The sequence below is a fragment of the Bactrocera dorsalis genome, chromosome 5, assembly GCF_023373825.1.
Source record: "Bactrocera dorsalis isolate Fly_Bdor chromosome 5, ASM2337382v1, whole genome shotgun sequence".
NCBI lineage: Eukaryota > Metazoa > Arthropoda > Insecta > Diptera > Tephritidae > Bactrocera > Bactrocera dorsalis.
Window position 1 is genome coordinate 39,260,739 of NC_064307.1, and position 20,514 is coordinate 39,281,252.

The 20,514-nt window shown below is 40.1% G+C and overlaps 1 protein-coding gene across 6 annotated transcripts in view; it reads right to left on the bottom strand.

Moving 5' to 3' along the window:
* LOC105225304 (RNA-binding protein Musashi homolog Rbp6) overlaps positions 1 to 20,514 on the bottom strand; it is a 467,402-nt gene that overhangs the window by 430,659 nt on the left and 16,229 nt on the right. The window lies entirely within an intron of this gene.

Genomic DNA, 20,514 nt, shown 5'->3' on the forward strand with positions numbered 1-20,514 from the left:
ATAGATACAATATTTATATTATTTATACTAAATTTGGCTTACCATTTTATGAAGAACAAGCTTACCCCGGAACAACATTTGGAAATTGCTTAAATTTATTACCAAAACAATAATGGTTCGGTTCGCCAGTTCGGTTGTTTTTGCTCTTTCTTAATCAACATTGTAAGAGAGCAATCAGCTGACTCGATTCTGGCGCAAAAATTGAAAGGTCGCGGATATCCACGTATACGAACGGTAGAAGCGGACGATTGAAGGAGTGGTTCATTTTCAATGTCCTCTCTCTCTCTCTCAGAAGATAGTATCAGCTGATCAATTTTGCACCGGTGACTAAATGAAGCATAAAACTCCATGGTCATTCCAGTTACGTAGACTCGATTGTCGCAGACACGGTCGGTTAGATCGACATAATCCCACAGTAAAGTTAGTAATTCGAGCAACCATAGGTCGGTTTCGAGTTACACTTAGTCTTACTCTAGTTGATAAACCGTATTCTCAGAGACGGCGTACAGTGCGCACCGAATACACTATTGCTACTGTGTTACAGAGTATAAAAGAAGACGCGAATGAATGCTGCCGAGTTGAACGCCCTTGACCGAATAAAACTCCATGATCATTCCGGTTACGTAGACCCGACTGTCGCAGAAACGGTCGGTTCGATCGACATAATCACTCAACACTTGAAACTGTGCTCATCCAGACCTCTGAAGATTTTGTGGAAGGGTTTTGGTTTGTGGGTTTACGAAAACCAAATCGTACAAAATTTGAAACCAAACAACTATCAAACGCGTTTTGCGGTTGGTAACCGAGCACAAAACGACATGATATCCTATTCTCAAAAAAAATGTCCAGCATAATAATAAACAAAATTTTGCTTTTTCATAGTGTTGACAATCCAAGCCAAGTAAGTCCTTTGCTGAGACGCCGCTCCATCCCTAAAAAGTCACTGATTGATGTGATCTATGGGCAGAAGACATCACTGGTCCATATTTCCTCAATAATGCTACAGTCAATGGGGAACGCTAGAGAGTCATTATTAATGACTTTTTCGTACTTAAGTTGGATCATATTGATGTGGACCACCTTTGATTCCAACAAGACGGCGCTACAAGGCATACAGACAACGAAGCAATAAATTTATTGAAGCAAACTCTTGGTGAGAACATTACGAGTATCTCACGTTTTTTAATACTGCTTGGGTATTTTTGTAGGATTAATTGATGTAATTTTTCTATATATGTCCCTCAGGTGGAATTTTCTCAAGCCAACCGTGATAGTCACTTGCCTTGAATCATTACACCCTAACCAAAGTATATTAACTTTCCTTCAATGTTTGTAACATGTGGAAACGTCAGAGATCCTTTTAAGTATATACAAGGTTTGTCCGGAAAGTAATAGGACTAATTTTCTTCCGCCTCGACTGTACTGCGAAGCGTGCGGGCACCGACTAGATTTGATATAGAGCGTTTCTAGCTATCGAACGAGCGGCTGATGCGACGTATTTCTGTGAGTAGTGCAAGCCGAAAATGCAGCGTTCGTTAGAGCAGAGGTACGCGATTAAATTCTGTGTGAAACTCGGTAAATCTGCGACAGAGACGTTTAATATGATCAAGCAGGCTTTACAGACGTTGCTTTAGCAAGAAGGCCTTCTTGGAGGGCCGGAAAGAGGTCGCTGATGAAGACCGAAACCGGACTGGCAATCCAAAATGAAAACGCTGCTCATTGTCTTTTTCTTTACATGAAAGGCATGGTCCACCATGAATTTGTTCCACCTGGACAAACCGTCAACGTCAAGTTTTACGTGGAAGTCCTCAAGGGACTCAAACTAAAAGTCAATCGGTTCCGACAAGACATTGCAGCCGATGGAAGTTGCACCACGACAACGCCAAGGCCCGCATCCTACGGATATGTGTTGTTTGCAGAGTTTCAAGTAGACTGTTTGGAATCTGGCACACTGCACTCAACAAGCGCATATAATTTGAGAATTTGTAAGTCGAAACTTTGTAACTTTTCTTCAAAAAGCTGCATCGAGAAGGTTTAGATGCGAGCGGGGGTATGGACAGCATCGGGAGGTAGATGATCTATTACCATCTTTATTAGAGTAAAGCGGCTTTCTGCTTGCTATTGTTTTCAAGCGCTAAGACTTACTCAATGTTGCATGGCGATAGCCGGTAAGTTGCAACAACCCACCCAGTTGGGTTGAAGTCCCACGTTCACCACGTTGTGTGAACATATACACCTACACAAGTACGTACATATATACAAGTATGTATGCAATTGTTCAGCAAACTGCAACTGAGAGAGAATTGTAGATGACAAAGAAAAAACGACGACGACAGCAAACCGAAAATGAGGCGAAACAAAAGCAATTTCATACAGCCAAGAATTAAAACAGCACACAACAACAAAGCGGATAATAGGCAAGACAACAAAAACTCAAAAAGAAAAAAGAAGAAAAACTAGGCAGCTCTTTATCGTGGTAAAGACAATAACACTGGGAGAATGCAGCAACAACAGCACATAAATTGCAATAACAACTGCATCATCAGCAATCAATCTAAGCAACAACAAAGGTAATACACTAAAACAAAGGGATTTTCAAGCGGCAAAGAGCGACAAAAGCTACCGAATTGCATTCAAGAGAAATCGACGTCAAAGCACGAATCACTCACAAATATTTACATATTTACAAAGTTACATATTTATCCATGTGTGTGAGTCGAAAACTATAATTGTACATACATAGATATGTACTAAGTTGGAATGAAAGCTGTTGCAAGATAATGAATAGTTGGCATTAAATATTTCAGAGTTCATTGAGGATTTTGATTTTGCAGCTGAAATATGTTTGGAAGTATCTTAAGGCCCCTTTACGATTGGTATAGAAAAGATATGTACATATGTAAAACTAGACAGCAATCAATGCTATTGGAGATTCCAAGTGTAACCACGTCCTTCTCCACCTGGTCCTTCCAATGGAGTGTAGGTCTTCCTCTTCCTCTGCTTTCTCCGACGGCTACTGCATCGCATACTTTCAGAGCTGGAGTGTGTTTATCCATTCGGACGCCTTGACCTAGCCTGCGTAACCACTGTCTCTTAATTCGCTGGATTATATCAATGTTGTCGTACATCTCGTACAGTTCATTGCTTCATCGACTGCGGTATTCGCCGTTGCCGATGCGCAAGGACCATAAATCTTTCACAGAACCTTTCTCTCGCAAACTAAGTAACGCCGACTCATCAGATTTTGTCATCGTCCATGCCTCTGCACCATCGAAAGAGGACTTAACTTCTCAATTGCCTACTCAGTTCAAAGTAGCACCTGTTGGCATGAATTATTCTGCGTTGAATTGTTTTTGGTGTTAATACTGGTTCCAAAGTAGAAGAAATTATTCACGACTTCGAAGTTATGATTGTAAATAATAACGTGGGAGCCATGTAGCAAATTCGACGACTGTTTGTTTGATTACAGGAGGTATTTCGTATTGTCTTCCTTCATTACCAGACCCATTTGCTCCGTTTCCTTATCCAGTCTAGAGAAAGCAGAACTAACGGCGCGGTTGTTAAGGCCAATGCTATCAATATCATCCCCATACATTTGCGCCAGCAATTGTACATTCCTAGAAGATTGTACCTTCTCGAAAGCCTGTCTGGTGTCGAACGGCCCGGTCAGGTTCTTCCCGATCCTGATGGAGCTTTTGGTATTGTTCAACGTCAGTTTACACAGCACTAGTTTAGCGGGGATACCAAATTCAGACACCGCGGCAAAAGGCAGCTTCTTTTCATGCTGTCAAAAGCAACATTGAAATCGACGAACAGGTGACCGAACCTTTCCCGGGTATTTTCCAAGATTTGCGTATGGTGAATATCTGGTTGTTGTTGACTTTCCAGGCCTGAAGCTACACTGATAAGATCCAATCAATCTGTTGAATCTGGGCTTTGTATGCGAACTTTAGGAGACTTATCCCACGGTAGCTGACGCAGACTGTGGGGTCTGCTTTTTTGAGGATTGGGCAGAGCGTATTTAAATTCCAATCGTCGGACAAGCTTCCGTTCGACCATATTCTAGAAAGAAACTGATGCATACTCCCCTTGTTCTTCTGACGGATAATTGCTATTCGAATTTCTTCATAGGCGGGCAATGGAACGTCTGCTCCATCATCAGCCCTTGGGGAAACGGATACAGCATCTTCAGGTGTTATGTTTTCACTGCTATTCAGCAGGCTGCAGAAGTGTTCCCTTCTTAATTTCAGTATGCTCTGGACATCAGTCACTAGGTCATCTCTGGGGGGTTCTAAAAGAATCATCATAACACATATGGTATGTTCGGTTCCCCTTCTAAAAGGTGAAGCGGCCAATTTTAACATTTCCAGTCGCACCAATTTTAGGCTCGCTCTAGTGCTTCCAGTTGATATTCCTCTAAATATTTAGGTATGTACTTTCTATTAGGTAAAATTAAGGAAATTCTCTATAATTTTAGTCATATTTTATATATGTACACATATTTCGTTTTTTATCAAAGGTTTCGAATCTTCATATTCAAATGAGAATACCAATATATCTCATATAGGGAGCTCTTTGAAAGGTATAAACATAAAGAGAACTATAGAACTGCTCCAAATTATTATATCGCGATCTGTATGTAGCTAGCAGTTACACCAGTTGCAGCTCTTGCTAAAAACTGTAGTAATAGAATCCAAGTTTTATACAAACAATTTGAATATTGACAGTCAAAGTACCATAGCTGATCGGTTTTGGTGGAGTTCATATCTTTTGTCTGCCGCATAAATAAATCATGAATATTGAGAGCAATTAATAATTCATGAGTGTCACGGCTCTAATTGATTCTTCTCCCATTCAATTTGCACTTTTCACTCTACACACAGATGTTTCTTACTTCAGTGTCTTGTGCCTTGGAGCTATAACCAAATGAAAGCGAACGCTTAGTGCCTCGCACACTGCCGTAAGTATTACATATCAGCTGCATAACTACACATAAATATCTAGAATTTATTTTTACACGGTAAATAATTGGACTGTAAAATTTCCGTAAATAAATAAAACATTTCAATTGCCGTATCTTTCTCCACTTTGCATATCACTATCATCCCATCTAGAAATTAATGTTCGCGGCGGATTATAGAAAAACTATGAAAAATAATGCAATAACGAAGGCATACTCTACACAGCAGAGGAAAATTTGAGATTCCTATTCATCTTCGTCACTTTTGCGATCTTACGAACACGTAGATATTGAAACGTACTTATGGTCGAAGTGAATGTGCCTCCTTTATAATCAAATCCAACATTGAGTTGATTACATTAAAGTGAGAATTAATTTGTATGTATAAACATACTATAAATAAGAATCTACTTAGGCTTGCTACGTACTTATATTTTTGACATAATGCTTTCAACAGTAGATCTAGAGGTTCTCCAATGTACCAAGCGAAACTCGAGCGTGAATGTTTTAAGAATGTATCAGTGTAGCTGTAATTATAATACGAGTACCACTGACTTAACGAGCTGTGATAGCTATGGTGAATATGTAGAAATAACAGTTTTCATCATCTAACAGTTGCTGAAGAAGAGTTTGCCATACACGGAATTGAGTTTTATCGGTCAGCTGTCTGATAGCTATATGATATAGCACTTCGATCTCAAAAATTCTTCAGAGATGCCTAAAATAATGATCTCTGCTAAATTTCCTGAAGATAACTTTACACACAAACATTTTTTCCTTACAAAAATATAATATTACTCTTTCAATTTTTATGGCAGCTATATTACTACAGTTTTCCGATAACGGTGGTTATGAATAACAAGCAGATGGGAAAAGGACTTGTGCAAAATTTCAGATCGAGATCTCAAAAACTGAGAGACTAGTTATGTATATACAGACGGATATTCAGTGGAGTTGGATAAGTTTATATATATGTCTCCGACGTTCTTTTTTTGGGTGTTACATACGTTATGGAAACCTTAGTAAATCATGTTAAGGGTATAATTAATTATCTTGATGAAACTTGGTACACATGTTACCTGGCAACATAACTACCCATATGTATATAACTAAGGACTTATTACATAGGTCCAGGATAAATATGCAGACAGCTTCTATAAAGGAACACTGGGCACTTGGAGAATATGCGCTATAAACGGGTATGGCCGAATACAACACTTGCCATAGTTGTAAACTCGAAGGGACAAAGAAAATGTTCTTCACTTCCTCTGTGAGTGCCCAGCTCAACCACAAATTAAATATCGAATTTCTGGAATCCATCAGATCCCAAACCTCGAATGTCTACAAAAAAGCATAACGGATATAAGTAGTTTCATTGAGAGCACCAAATGGTTTGAACACAACAAGGAGACGTGATATCAAGATTAAAGGTCGTACGAAAGTGTAACAAAATGGTGCTATCAGCGCTCATTGAATCTGAAGGCGCAGCATTATTATTAACCTACTTAACAGGTTAACACTATCTCTATCCTCTATGTACCTAATATAAGAATTTCAAACTTCCTAATGACTTTATACCGTATATATCAGGTATCTTAGCACAATTTAGTGAACGTTTAATATGGGATATACCAAAGTTTAATGCCGAAAATTTGTAAAACAGGTCTACGTATTACCTCAGTTCTCATATACCATATATAATTCATAAATAATTATTATTCAAGGAGTCGCTCAGTGAGTTGGTTATATTCATGAAAAGTCATGAAAACATGTTCTTTAGTATACCAAAGTAATGAAAAAAGTTAATTCAATCTGTCTAGATTCAGCCCCAATATATGCGATGTAGCAACTTCCATACATTTTCAATTATCATCTGGCTTTAAATCATTCATGTTGGTCAAGTGGGTCAGCACTAAATGTGAATGAAATTGGTCTGGTCGTTGTCATAGCTCTAATAGCCTCATATATTTTGCTCCTTCGGTAGAGTTCATATCACGTAATTATCATTTGAGTTAATTGGGTTGATTTTAAAACAAATATTTCTGACGCAGATTTTTACCACCAGATAATATGGCTTCTAGTTAGTAGTTCTAAAAAATCAAGCTGTAGAAGTGCTTCGACGATTGGAAGAAGCTTTTAACGTTCTGACGTTCTCTTCTCGATGTTACAAACTTCGTGTGAAACTGAATACCCTATACATGGTATAGAATTTACCTCTCTAATCCTTGTCCTAATTCGCTAGATAAAAGAGCTTGAGATTTACTGCTGAGGGTCTTAACTTTAGAAGTAAGAATAAAGTAATTGCAACTAATTCTTTCCATACAATAAAACAGAACAGATAATTAATGAAATTTGCACCGCAACCTAAGGTCTGTTGTGTCCTGCCCTAAGTCACAATAACTCACATAGCCCAAGCACATTGACGAATTCCAATATGCTGCTAGATTCTATTGAGGCGATGTAATCCCTTGCTCGGGAGTTTACGGCTCCATGTGGCTAGACCCATGTTAAATAAAAGTTTTTTAAGCTTATAATGGCCAGTGTAGAATGCGATAAGTAGCCGGAATTTATATCTTGGGAGATTGATTAATTTTTAAATCTGCTAAGGTTGTTGCCATCCATTAGCAACTTGGACTGGAGCATGCCTTGGAGTTGTTGCCAATACTTCCCACTGCCTGCTCTTTCCTCCTTGCAGAGCAGCTTCTTTCTGGTATGAGAGCCAACCGCAACAAAGGGTTGCATACTTTCCTTATTGGTGGAAGCTGCAAAGCGGGCGAGCTCGACAGCCAGTTCATTCTGGGCTATACCTATGTGACCGAGCACACAGATAAGTTGCAACTGGCGCCGCTTGGCTATCGCTAAGTATGGTGATACTTTTCTTGTGATAGTTGCTTGAGAGATTTATCTCTACACAGCACCTTATAACAAAGACTTCTGCTTTGAATATACTCGGAAAACTTTCCATAGGTTAGGAGAGTTTTTACTGACTGAAGCGGTCGGAATTCCAGCATGACTTCGGGCAGCCCTTTTTACCGGTAATATTAATTTTTATTAACCAGCCTTATTAGCTATGTAAGTATACAAGTTTATTCAAAACGTATCGCGAATTTTGTATTTCTTATGAAAGTATTTATTTATTCATACCTACAAAGTAATCATCGCCAATTATATTGCACAAAAATAATATTTTGTAATCTGGTTTGACTCCGCTTTCGATGTAGTTTTTATCGCCTCAATCGTAGCGTCGTCCTTTCAAGGGCCTCTTACGTTTTGAAAACACAAATGTCACTGGGGGGCCAGGTCTGAGAAATACCGATGACTGCGTCACCGTTAATGTGTTGCCTTTGGCCAGATATTCATGCAGAAGCAAAGATGCGTGAGCAGGGGCGTCATTATAGCACAAAAGCCAATTTTTGTTCTTCCACAAATCCGGGCATTTTTGACAGATTACCTCGCGAAAATTACGTATAACTTGCGGAAACTTTTCTTTATTGACCGTACAACCCTTTGACAAGAACTTGTAATCTAAGAAACCTGTTAGCAAAACCTTCACATAACCTAACTGCAGCGCTTTTTTGGTGCTTTGGTTTCGACGTCATAATCATAAACCCATAATACATAACCAGGTATGACCCTTTGAAACAGATTTGGGTCGTCGCGGACTGAATCCAACATCTCCTTAGCAATGTTAACGCGATGCTGTTTTTGGTCGAAAGTGAGCAATTTTGGCTCAAACTTCGCAGCGACCCGGCTCATATCCAAATATTGGTTAAAATCGAATAGCACAAGCCAGTCGATCTGTTTAGTTTCTGAGCTTTCTCTAAAGGTGAGTCGACGATTGGCCACCACTACTTTCCTCACTTCCTTAATGATTTCGTCTGTTCTTGACATGCTCGGGCCTCGTAGCCATGTCATTCTAATTTGATACCAAAAAATAAGTTGTTAACGATTTCGCCTTTTAACTTCTCACAAATCGGCTGAGCTGCATTACTTAACTATGGTACTTTATTTTTATATTTTTTGCTTTAGCCATTTAAATGAACATTTAGACCGCCGACTGGCGAAGCGTATGTAAAAGTTAACGGCGAACAAAACGAACTAAATGCCGCGACAATACGGAGCAAGTGACGCGTTGCATGCCATACATATGTACAACTAAAAGTATAGGGTACATCCGATTTAATTCTTTTGCACAAGTAAATGCAGAAACGTAGCTGTGTGAATCGTGCACGGCTGACCGCTTTGTCGCCGGCAGCGCTGCTACCGAAGCATGTCAAAGTCAACCCTGATTATTCGTCGTTAAATCGGTGTGGACCACTTACTAGATCTGAAAATAGATGCGGAGGGGCAAGAGATTGCCGCCGTGCGATCTATTCGCAATGAAATTCTTTATGCGAATAGTGCAGGTGGATCTGTTCATTGGACAAAATCAAATGAATATCTGCACATGTGATATATAAGTACACATGAACGTAAAAATAGATATGCTCGTGCTCGTTGGCCGTTTAAATATGCAGGTAACTGCCCATACAAATAAAGGGTGATTCATTTCAAGGTTCCCTACTTATTCGAAGCGGGATTGTCCACATAGATTTTAGACTTTACGTATCTCCACAGTAAAAAGTCTAAAAGTGTGATATCACATGATCTTGGTGGGCTAGACCGGTCCAAAACTTCAAACTACATATCTGCTCACCGAAGTGTTCTCTCAATAAATCCATTTATGCGGTGTGTGGGAACTGGTGTCGTCCTGATCACGAGCTTCAATTTCGGACATGAAATAGTTGGTTATCATGGCACGATAACGGTCGCGATGGACAACGTAGCCGTCGACATAATTTTTTAAAAAATATGGACCGATGATTCCACCGTCCCACCAAATGGTGAAATGGCAGCTCTAGAATCTCTTCAGCATGCGCCTCGTCAATTTAGCTTGTTTACATACTCGTTGAGCCAGAAATAGGCCTTATCGCTAAACAAAATTTGGCTCAACAACGTCGAATCTTCTTGGAACTTTTATAGAGCACATAGAACGAAGTGATGTCGCAACTCATGCGCGATCTGTCAAAAAAAGACTTAGAAAAAAATACCTCTACTTGGATCACCCATTATATACATATAGTATATATATACTTATTTATATTTATTTAAATAACTGTGTACATACATATATACTTGCGTCTGCAGATATGATTGGACCCAACTATATTTATTTGTTTTTCCTTGAACCACTGACTGCACCGCAACTGTCGTTGTTTTTCGTTGTTGCATAGGTCACCTAAAGCGCTAGTTAAAACGATTGTTCGATTAGGGTCGCTAGACCGTTACACTATCAACGAACGTCAAGTTCATTACATTCGTTGTTTTATTGCTATTGTTATTGTGATTAATTTACTCGTCTGAAATCGTAATTGAATGCATTTGAGGCGTACCGCCGAGTCTAGCATACAAGAACTCCTTAGCTAAATTTTTTTGCATAGCTACATTTGAGACGACAGCCGCTCGAAACCCTTTAGTACTGGTTCTTTTATCAAGTCTTGGGATATAGTGCAGCTGGCTTTCAATTCGGTGCATCCTGGACTCGACCTTAGCTTTAGCGTTACTCTTGTATCAACGGAACTGTCGCCAACTAAAAGCTGTGAAAGGACCACTAACCCAGTCGTAGAAAGTTTGGGGCTAGGCTCTTCTCTAAACTGTTGGCAAATCTGCCCACAAGAGACGTGGCGAGAGCCTTCATATGCGGCGGAACCGCTAGCATTAGCCAAGGAAAGTCTACCACAATAATGACAGGCTCCATAGGGAGCATTTCCTTCTTTATGGTCCCACGTTTGCGTAATAAAGGCTTACACACTTAGAGTTTGTCTTTTCAGATATCGAACAAACCTGGTGCGCATAAACATTGGGTAGCCGAAAAAGTCTTTCCGTATTTTGTCAATAGATTTCGTTGCTGTCGTATATCTCCAGTGCTACCAATCACATTGTGTCATACCATACGAGTATAGCGTTGGAAAGGTGAGATTTTAAGCATCATTTAACCAAAAAAATCTAAATTCGGAGAAGTTGGAAAAATGTTACAGCTGTTCAAAAATGAATGAAAATAAAGAAGAAATTCGTTATATTTTGAAATTTTTGTATAAAAAAGGGAAAAATGCCGTTGAAAATGTCAATGAAATTATGGAAAAGATTACCAGGACCAGCAGACATGCCAGCGCTAAGGAACTTAACATTCATTATCGAAAGGTTTTGAACCATTTAAAAAAGGCTGGCTACAAAGAAGCTCGATATTTGGGTACCAAATGAATTGTCTGTGAACAATTTAATGGACTGAGTTAATGTCTGCAATTATTTGCTAAAACGAAATGAAATCAAACCATTTGTGAAGCGAATGGTAACGGAAGACGAAGAGTAGATCAAATACGACAATACTGTGCGAAAAAGATCATGCTTCAAGCGTGGTGAAGCTCAACAAATGGTCGGTAAGCCAGGATTGACGCCTCGTGGTTAATCGGATGGGAAAGAAATTATCCTTTCGATCGATTGATTCTACATTTTACTGTGAACAACTGCTAAGATTGAAGCAAGCAATCGAAAAAAACCGCCTGAACTGATCAACAGAAAAGGCTTCGTCTTCAATCAGGACAACGCTAGACCACACACATCTTTGTTGACTCGGCAAAAACTGAGAGAGTTTGGCTGGGAAGTTTTGATGCATCCACCATATAACCCTGACCTTGCACCATCGGACTACGATTTGTTTCGGTCAATGCAGAGCTCCCTGAATGGAGTAAAGTTGGCTTCAAGAGAAGCCTGTGAAAATTACTTGTCGCAGTTTTTCGCCGAAAAACGAGAAAAGTTTTACACTGATGGAATAATCTCGACAAAAATGAGATATATTTGGTTCATTAGTGTTCATTATAAATATAAAAAAAAGAAAAAAGTTCAAGTTTGACCAGAAATACGAAAAAACTTTTTCTACTAACCGTTTAATATTGGAGCCATTTTTTTTGCCCACAAGGCGCTTTGCTCACCACAAGACGATTTTCTGAAGTACAAGTGCGAATAGCAGGAGTTATATTCGTATGGACTAGCAAAGGTTTAACGTAGCTGAGAAGAAATGTCTGTCTCTCTAACCGTCCGTTGCCTGGACACTCCTCATTTATCCGATGATCGACGATAACTAATTACTATATATATATACATATGCTCTTTTTTATTCAGAAAAACTACGGTCTGTTGTGGTTTGTGGGCCATTGAAATCATCGCCACTTCCCACGCATCACATCAATAATGGAATTAATTCAAGTTTTGGGCCGGTCGATTGGCAAAAGGTAAGGAACCTCGAAATGGATCATCCTATATATAAAAGACTGAAGAAATAAGATAAAGATATTTGTATACTCTTGTATGCTATAAGAGATGCACCTGTGAATTTTTTCTTTTATTCAAATAACGCCAGACCCAAAATCTCTCCCAGACTTAAAACGAAGTCCTTGGAATGTCAAAGACCACCTATACAAGTTTTATTAAATTTGTTAACTAATTTATCCCATGGAATAAACTAAACAAGATTTTAAACAGTAAAAGGAATCCTAACAATTCTAAGTCCTTATCATTGCTAACTATTATTTATATTGCTGATGCTCATAAACACATCGTTACTCACTGTTATCACTTATTTGCACACAACTGTATTGCATGCTACATGTTACTATCGCAAACATGCATTCCTATACGCACATGCTTATGCATGCAATTGCACATGCAACCTGCAACCTGCAACCATCCAAGTCCACATGACCCCCGACTGCGCCTTCATCATTCCACAAATTTTCATGAGAATCGGCGCTTAAATTGTATGTGAATGCATTGTTGACATTTGTCACATTTGAAGATGTGTATAATGGAGAAGTTTCTCATATTACGGAATAATCGCAATCCATCCACCTCCACTCGCCATTGTCGGGCGCCGCGCGTCGGGCGTCGCGCGAAACCTACATATGCCTGAAAGCCAACTGTTGGAAAAGCAGCAAAGGCAAGTATTATGACGACAAATACGAGTAGATATATATGCGATTAAAATACGTACACCTATATCAATGTACATACATATTTGTAAGCGCTCACGTTCACTGTTTACTTGACTTTGATGTAAATAATAAAATGCATATGTTAGTTTAGTATTATTTTGTGTGTTTATTTTCTTGATATGTAGTTTGAGCGCATTGTTCTATGTCTTCTATTCCCTTCTATTCGTGTGTTAATCGGATAGTCGTTCTTTCTTTCGTTTCATTGCGCGACGCCTGCACGCCGCCACCTTTCAAGGGAGTGAGCAGGCCGATGAAGAAACTTAGAGAAAAGCAAACTGTTGTAAGGAAAGTTTGAAACCTTCAGCACTAAGATGTTTCCTCTAAATTTAGATTTCATTAATTTAGTTTGCCATTTCATTATATTGTATTCCCAACACCGAATCATGACAATGTAACAAAAACTGAAGATTTTTGCCTTAGAACCAAATGCGACTGTGCTAACGGTTCATTACTGAGGAAACCCCAACATAAATCTTATAAGACACATATTAGAAAAATACTGCTGTGGAGAAAGTGTGACTCCGTTCCTGGCAAGAAAATGAGTTAAATTCGGTGCACCGAAGCTAGAATACCCTTCACATATAAAGAAGTTTTAAAACAAAAACTTGATTTTGATTGTTCTCATTTTATAGCATGTAAGTGACTATAGTATCCAAACCAAATAATTCATTCGGAGATTGTACCTTTGTACAACGGAACTTGAGTAGAAGCATCCCATAAGTGGAAGTTCTCGCACCACTTCTCTGGGTCATGGTTGTCAATGATCTTCTAAAAACTTGAAGAAGTTGGCTGCCTACGCGGTCGAGGTAGCTACCGAGGTTGAGAGCTGATGGCGGCGTACGAACTAACTAACAGGTATCTTACACATTCGAACCAAACCGAACCGGTTTTATTCACAAGGAAGTATCGGAGCTGCATCTACCATTAATGGGCGGAACGACTTGTTGAGAGAGTTAAATACCTCTGTACATGGAAACCCAACATCGAGGAAAGAGCAAGGAAGGCGTCGGTTACCCTGTATTGCAACAGAATACCGGAGCCGCATCTATCACCAATGGACGGAACGCGACTTCGACTTGCTGAGGGTGTTAGGAACCTAAGTACCGTGAAAGCCCAACATCGAGGAAAAAACATCCGTTACCCTTTATTGCTGCAGGGAATCCATTGGCAAATGGTGAGGACTTCCACCAAAGATAGTTCTTTGGCTCCATGAAAGCATAATTAAACCTGTAATGCTCTACGGAATTTTCGTCCGCTATGAACAATACTAACTATGGCAGTGGAAGTAGCCGCAAAGCCGCAAGGTGTATGACCACGAAATCTGCCTTCAGACTCAGGAGGTCTGGATACTATTACAATTGCGAGCCGTGTCCTACTGGAATTCGTTTGATTTCAAAATACTTTAACTATCATATCGCTTAGCCATGGCTGTCGTCACTCTGCTCTCATACCTTGGAGGGAGGTATGGAAGGAAGGAATTTCTGGAGGAGAGGAATCGGTGTATTTAACTGATGGATTAAAGCTTGCGGGGAGAGTCGAGAGTAGTACATTGTCAGGAACTTTACATTAGCTCCAGTTTTGGGCTTCCAGACCACTTCAGTGTCGTCCAAACGGACATGGTTGCCATAAAAGTAAAAGTCGACTGCTTCGGAGATCAGCCTGATTTATGATTAGATCTGTTTGGGTGCCTGGCCGGAGGCGTCTACATGACTGTGTAAAATACATCCTGCACCGTACTAAGAGCTCGGCCATCTGGCTCTGTCTCTGTCATTTAAAAAAATTTATATGTTTCTTACTACGCTTTAAGCTCTAAGGTTTTGTAAGCATTATTATCTCTACTTTAAAACCCATCGTATTCATAATTTTCTGCCAGTTGGCTTTCCTCTTGCCAGCTCTTTGGTCTTAATCTGTCTCTAAGTCTTTTCATCCGTCCCAACTCGCCGGCCTATCCATCAGCCAGGCATTCAAAAGCCGACTCAGACTTTCTATTCACATGATTTTCCATACTTATGCCGTACATATCCGTGCATTGTTAGCCATAAACCACGCAGTAACAATTGTTAACGCCTCGTAAGAGCTACACTATGCTCCTATTTCAAGTCAACAAAAAATGACTGCAGAAAATAAAACAGTTGAGACCCGAAAGCCAACACCACCCCCACACCATAATATACCGATAGCACACTTTCATGCGACTCTGTACAAGTATATACGAGTATGTCTTTTTGCTTGCGATTCGTAACACGTTTAAGTGTCCAAACGCGGACTGGTACTGCTCCGAAAGGAATTGGTTGTCTCTGCCAGCTGTCAGGGACTGAAGACTGCAGACTACTTTTACTATAGAGAGCTGTACAACTGCAACAACCGCTACAACCAGTGTGACGAAGTACAGCAATAACAAATGCAGCAACAATACGAATATAAAACGAAAAGTCAGTGGCAGGCAGTAAGCAACAAATGACGTAGGCAACAGAACGCGGGCAGCAACTATTTACTGCAATGACAGCAACTATTGTAACAAAGAGAGAGAGAGGCATACATACATACAAATGCACAAGTAAATTCGCTGGGTATTTGTGAGTTTGTGTGAAAAGTGTTTGGCGACTGAGGTTGTTGACGCACGTGGCCGCCGAAAGCTCCCCAATGGTGTGACAAGGCCGAAAAGAGTCTGAGGGGCAGCCTAAATAAAGGGGTTAAAGGAGTGTTGCGCTACTCTTGTTTAGACGACGATTACTAAGCAGTCTGCCAGCCCGGGTGCATGTCTGTTCGCCTTTCGGCCTGCCGCGTGCCGAGCTGCCCACTCGGTCTGGCTGCAATGTGACAACCTGGTTAAGGGGGTTGTGCTATTGAGATTAGTTTTAAGATCAGAATTATTGTGTGCCATACGCATGCCGTATCAGCACACACCTTCGTGACGCAGCCAAAACTGCAAGGTCTACGATTACGGTTGACAGTGGGCAAGTCATATGATTACTTCACAACTCCAAAGAAATTTTACTATCGGTGAATTAAAATATCTCTTCAATGTTCCAGTTTTTGAAACTCTTTGAAGAAAACCCGAGATTTTTCGCGAATAAAATTCTCCCTATATTTGACAAACTGCAATGTTGCCATACAATTTTACCATCTGGTATAGCATGTTCGATTCGCCACCTTTCAATGGATTGGCGAATGAAAGTGTGTTATTTTTATAAATTTGAATGAAACAAATATAGTACAAAAGATTCCTTACTAGGACTTGATTCCGATCATTCATGATATGGCAGTTACATAACGAGTGATAACACGAGAGGCACTTTCGTCAATAGTCTTTTTTGACATACATATGTATCTCGCGAGAGTCGTGACAAAGAACGTATTTCGCGCGCTTCACTCATCTTACATATGGTCGACATAATCGGCCTACTGAGCGTACTATTCGCAAACACCGTCACCTATCTTAAGACCCAGCATTCATTGTGGAATAATATTCGACCGAATGGACCACGTTCAGCACGCGGTGAAGAAAATATAGCAGTGGTAGCTGAGAGTGTGCACGAAGACCATGGGGAGTCGATTCGTCGCCGTTGCCAGCATCTCAGACTGGTGTATGGAACGACATGGTGCATTTTACGTCGAGATCTTAAACTGAAAACGTACAAAATAATGCGACATCGCTTCGCTCTATGGGCTCTTGATAATGTTCCAAGAAGATCATACGTTTTCGAACCAAATTTTGTTCAGCGATGAAGCCCATTTCTGATTTTATGGGTAATTAAACAAGCGAAATTGCCGCATTTGGGACGAAGATCATCCTGAAGAGATTCAAGAGCTGTCATTTCATATAGAAAAACAAGGGGTTGGTATGGTATGTGGACGAATGGAATCAGCGAATCTTCAAAAATGATGCCGATACAGCGATATTTGGTTTTCAACAAGACTTCCCACACATCTCATAAGTCAATGGATTTATTGAGAGAACGCTTTGGCGAGCAGATAATTTCACATTTTGGTTTTGATATTTAAAGTCTAAAGTCTATGCGGACAATCCAGCTTCAATTCAGGCCTTGGAGCAAAGCATATTGCATGCCAGTTACCAGTCGAAACGCTCGCACGAGTCACCGAAATTTGGACTCAGCGGATGAACAATCTGAGAGCGTTCTTTCAAATGATAATAAACATTCCCCACTAAATTTGAAGTTTCCGTTTTTTTCCTTAAAAAATTAGAGAACCTCGAAATGGAAATTATAAGCTATACTGACTAATTTTCATCCGACGAACCCTTTTGGTTTTTAGGAACACCGTTGGATACTTATTATTTCATGTTCAGCGTATAAAAATTGTGGCGACAACTGTGTACTAAGTTGAAACTTACACACTGTGCCGCTCAAAATACAAAGTACATACTTGTTAAAGCATGCATTTTTGCCGCTTCGTAGATTCGTTGGCAACTCTACTAATTTTTCACATGACAAATTATATGAGGAGCACTACAACTCAAAACCAACTACAACGCGGCGGCAACAACGGAACAACAAGAGCTGTAGAAATAGGAAAAGCAGCAACTGCAACGGTTATAACAATAGCAACAAAAAAAAAAGCAGCAACAATGTTTTCAAATAGAAAATAATAACAACAATACGAAAAGAGATCTGCACACAAAACGAGTTGCGGCAAAAAAGAAACTACACGCAACAAACAAAAACTTATAATATGTAATGCCAGTGCAGCGGCAGAGCAAAGAATTCAACTAACAGTAGTCGGTCATGAGACGACATCGTTTCCCCCAAGATCCCTAACCGTCACCCCACAATAATCATTGTCATCTGTGCTGTTGTTGTGGCACATATTCATCTTAGTTTATTATACTTTACATCGGATTCTACTGGTTAGGCTGCTTTTGAGACCTAATGCTATAGTTTCAATGGGGCACACACAACAACACGAAAGGGTTGCAACAGATAAATAGAGTCAAAGGCGAAGAAGCATCACGCCGCATTTTCAATTCGCTCGTATAATTTCATAATTTAGGACCCGGTCACTCCCACCCCCGCCACCGGTGTCTTCCGCTTCATCATACTTTATGGTCATTGCGATGACAGTGGCGCTGATATCAAGTATGCCCTACTGTTGCCTCAGCTTACGACGCAGAGCAACACACGGCCGTCTACGCAATGAGAGTCAAGCCAAGGAAAAACGGGGCGAAGATATTTATTTATGGCAGTTACGAAAGAAGCGATGTAGAGTTGGAAGCGAGTAGTAGGCATGAAAAGAGTCGACAAAATTGGTGCAGAGCATGAGTGCAGTCGTGGGTGGGTGGCACTAGGTGCAGGTGACTGGAGCGCAGTTAGAGTTCCTTGGCCGTTAGGCTTCAACTGCGTTTCTACTGCTTGTCGTATCCATGACAGCGCGAAGATATTAAATGTTTGAATATACTTATGAACGGTTTGCTGGTCCGAGTTCCAAAGTTTTTGCTTTTTCACTTTTTCCCTTCGCCTCTAACTTATTATTCGCTGTCGCCGTAGACGCTGACTAGATTTAATCGTGCGGAAAGCTTCGACTATGCACTCTAGGAAACTAGTATTTGTACTGAACTTTTTCACTGCATATGTACATATTACATACAGTGGGTTCAAAAATAAAGGTTTTGCTTTGCGCATTCCATTCAAGGAAAACTGTTTTGATTATTTTACAAATTTTGTTCAATTTTTGAACTTCTTAACATGTCACGTCAGTGCTGATGAATCTTAAGGTACCAAATGGACTATTAAAAAACCGCAAAGTGGAGTGGTACATATGTATGTGGTACGAGATATACAACGATATTGGGATAGATTAGCGATTAAGGAGATAGCTGCTACGCTGGCTAAGTCATGTCGTCCGAATGGGTGAAAATCTCCAGGAGGAAGCAGAAGAAGAGGAAAACCTCTACTCCGTATGAAAGACCAGGTGGATAATGACCTAGCTACATTTGGAACCACTAATTAGCGCCGATCAGCGAAAAGAAAGAACGACTGGCGCGCTGTTGTAAACTCGGCTATAACCGCGTAAGCGGTATCTACTGAAAACGTAGAATACAAGCCAGGAATAGAGAAGATAACATTACAATTAAAAGTGAGGACATAAATAGCTATTATTCTCCTTTTTGAGAACGAACCACTTCTCAGTCTAAGCGAAGTTAAACAATTTTGTTTAAAAAGGAATTAGATATCTTATATCCCTTAATATAATACGGGACAGACGTCAGAGAGCTGACATCAAATACAGCAAAAACATTAACCATAATAGGAGCACACTTCTCTAAAAGACAACGCATTTCGGAGAAGTACATCTGCTGTTACTTTGAGAACTGCCATTTCCACTTGAAAGACATTAGAATTGTCAGGCAGTGTCTAACGAAAGTTGATCGAGAGCTTCGACAAAAGTCTCCTCCTTCGATTCATCCGCTGCACCTCTTCTGGAGCAAGGAGTACGTTTCGCGGCGCAGTGGCTCAAGTCGAAGTGAAAGAAGATTTCGAAAAATATCTCTGTCTCCAGTTTCCCCGAGTCTGATAGCAACCTTCGCAGGGATGCATTTGCCGGCTATGTCCATGGATGTTATATGTAGAATGGCATTAAGTACAATCGTTGGTGTTGTGCGTAGAGTACCACTGATGTCTACTAGAACCGATCGTTGAACATGCTATAGCACTATAGCGAGTATGGCTTTGTCGAGCGCCCTCCACCAGATAAATACACCATAGAAGTGTTGACTTAACTACGGTTTCGTATAGCCAAAGGAAAACTCATGAAGAGAGATCGCACTGCTTCCCAAATGGCTACTTTACAACTATATAAGGCAATCAATTCCTTCCTGATCCTCTCCTTAACATTGGGCTTCCAGGATAGCTTTCTGTCAAGGATGAGGCTGCAATATTCACCTTTTAGACAGGGTGAAGTCAAGAGCCCTCCAATGAGGTAAGCGGTATATCCAATATTTTATACCTATTCGTAAATATATAACGGTATCCAGGAATTTTTCTTCAACCTTAAGAGCAACATCACCTGCATAGCCCATCAATCGACAGCCTCGTCTCTCCTTGACCTTTCGTAGTGCACGTAAACCGCCTCACTTCGCCATTACAATTCTGTCGCAAAGAAGACAAAGAAGTGTAAAGCATCCCTAAAACGTGCATGTTTTTTGACGTGTCGCTTGGGCTTTTAGTTTTGAGGTGCTTCACAGAAATTCTGAACGCCTTTAGAATCATAAAAAGCAATAATCCTAAACAAAGGAGCAGACTCTGTATTCAATGAAAACAAGAAAAACATATTGTGTCTTGCCATAACAGTCACCATACGCCAATAATAGAAAATATTTGAGCTTTAATGAAAGGCAAAATATCAAGTAAACATTTAACGTCTACCAAAGATTCCATTCGTTTACTATAACAAATCTCAAGATCCTTTCCTGTGGAATATGCGGAAAATTTAGTTGCAAGTTGTCATCAA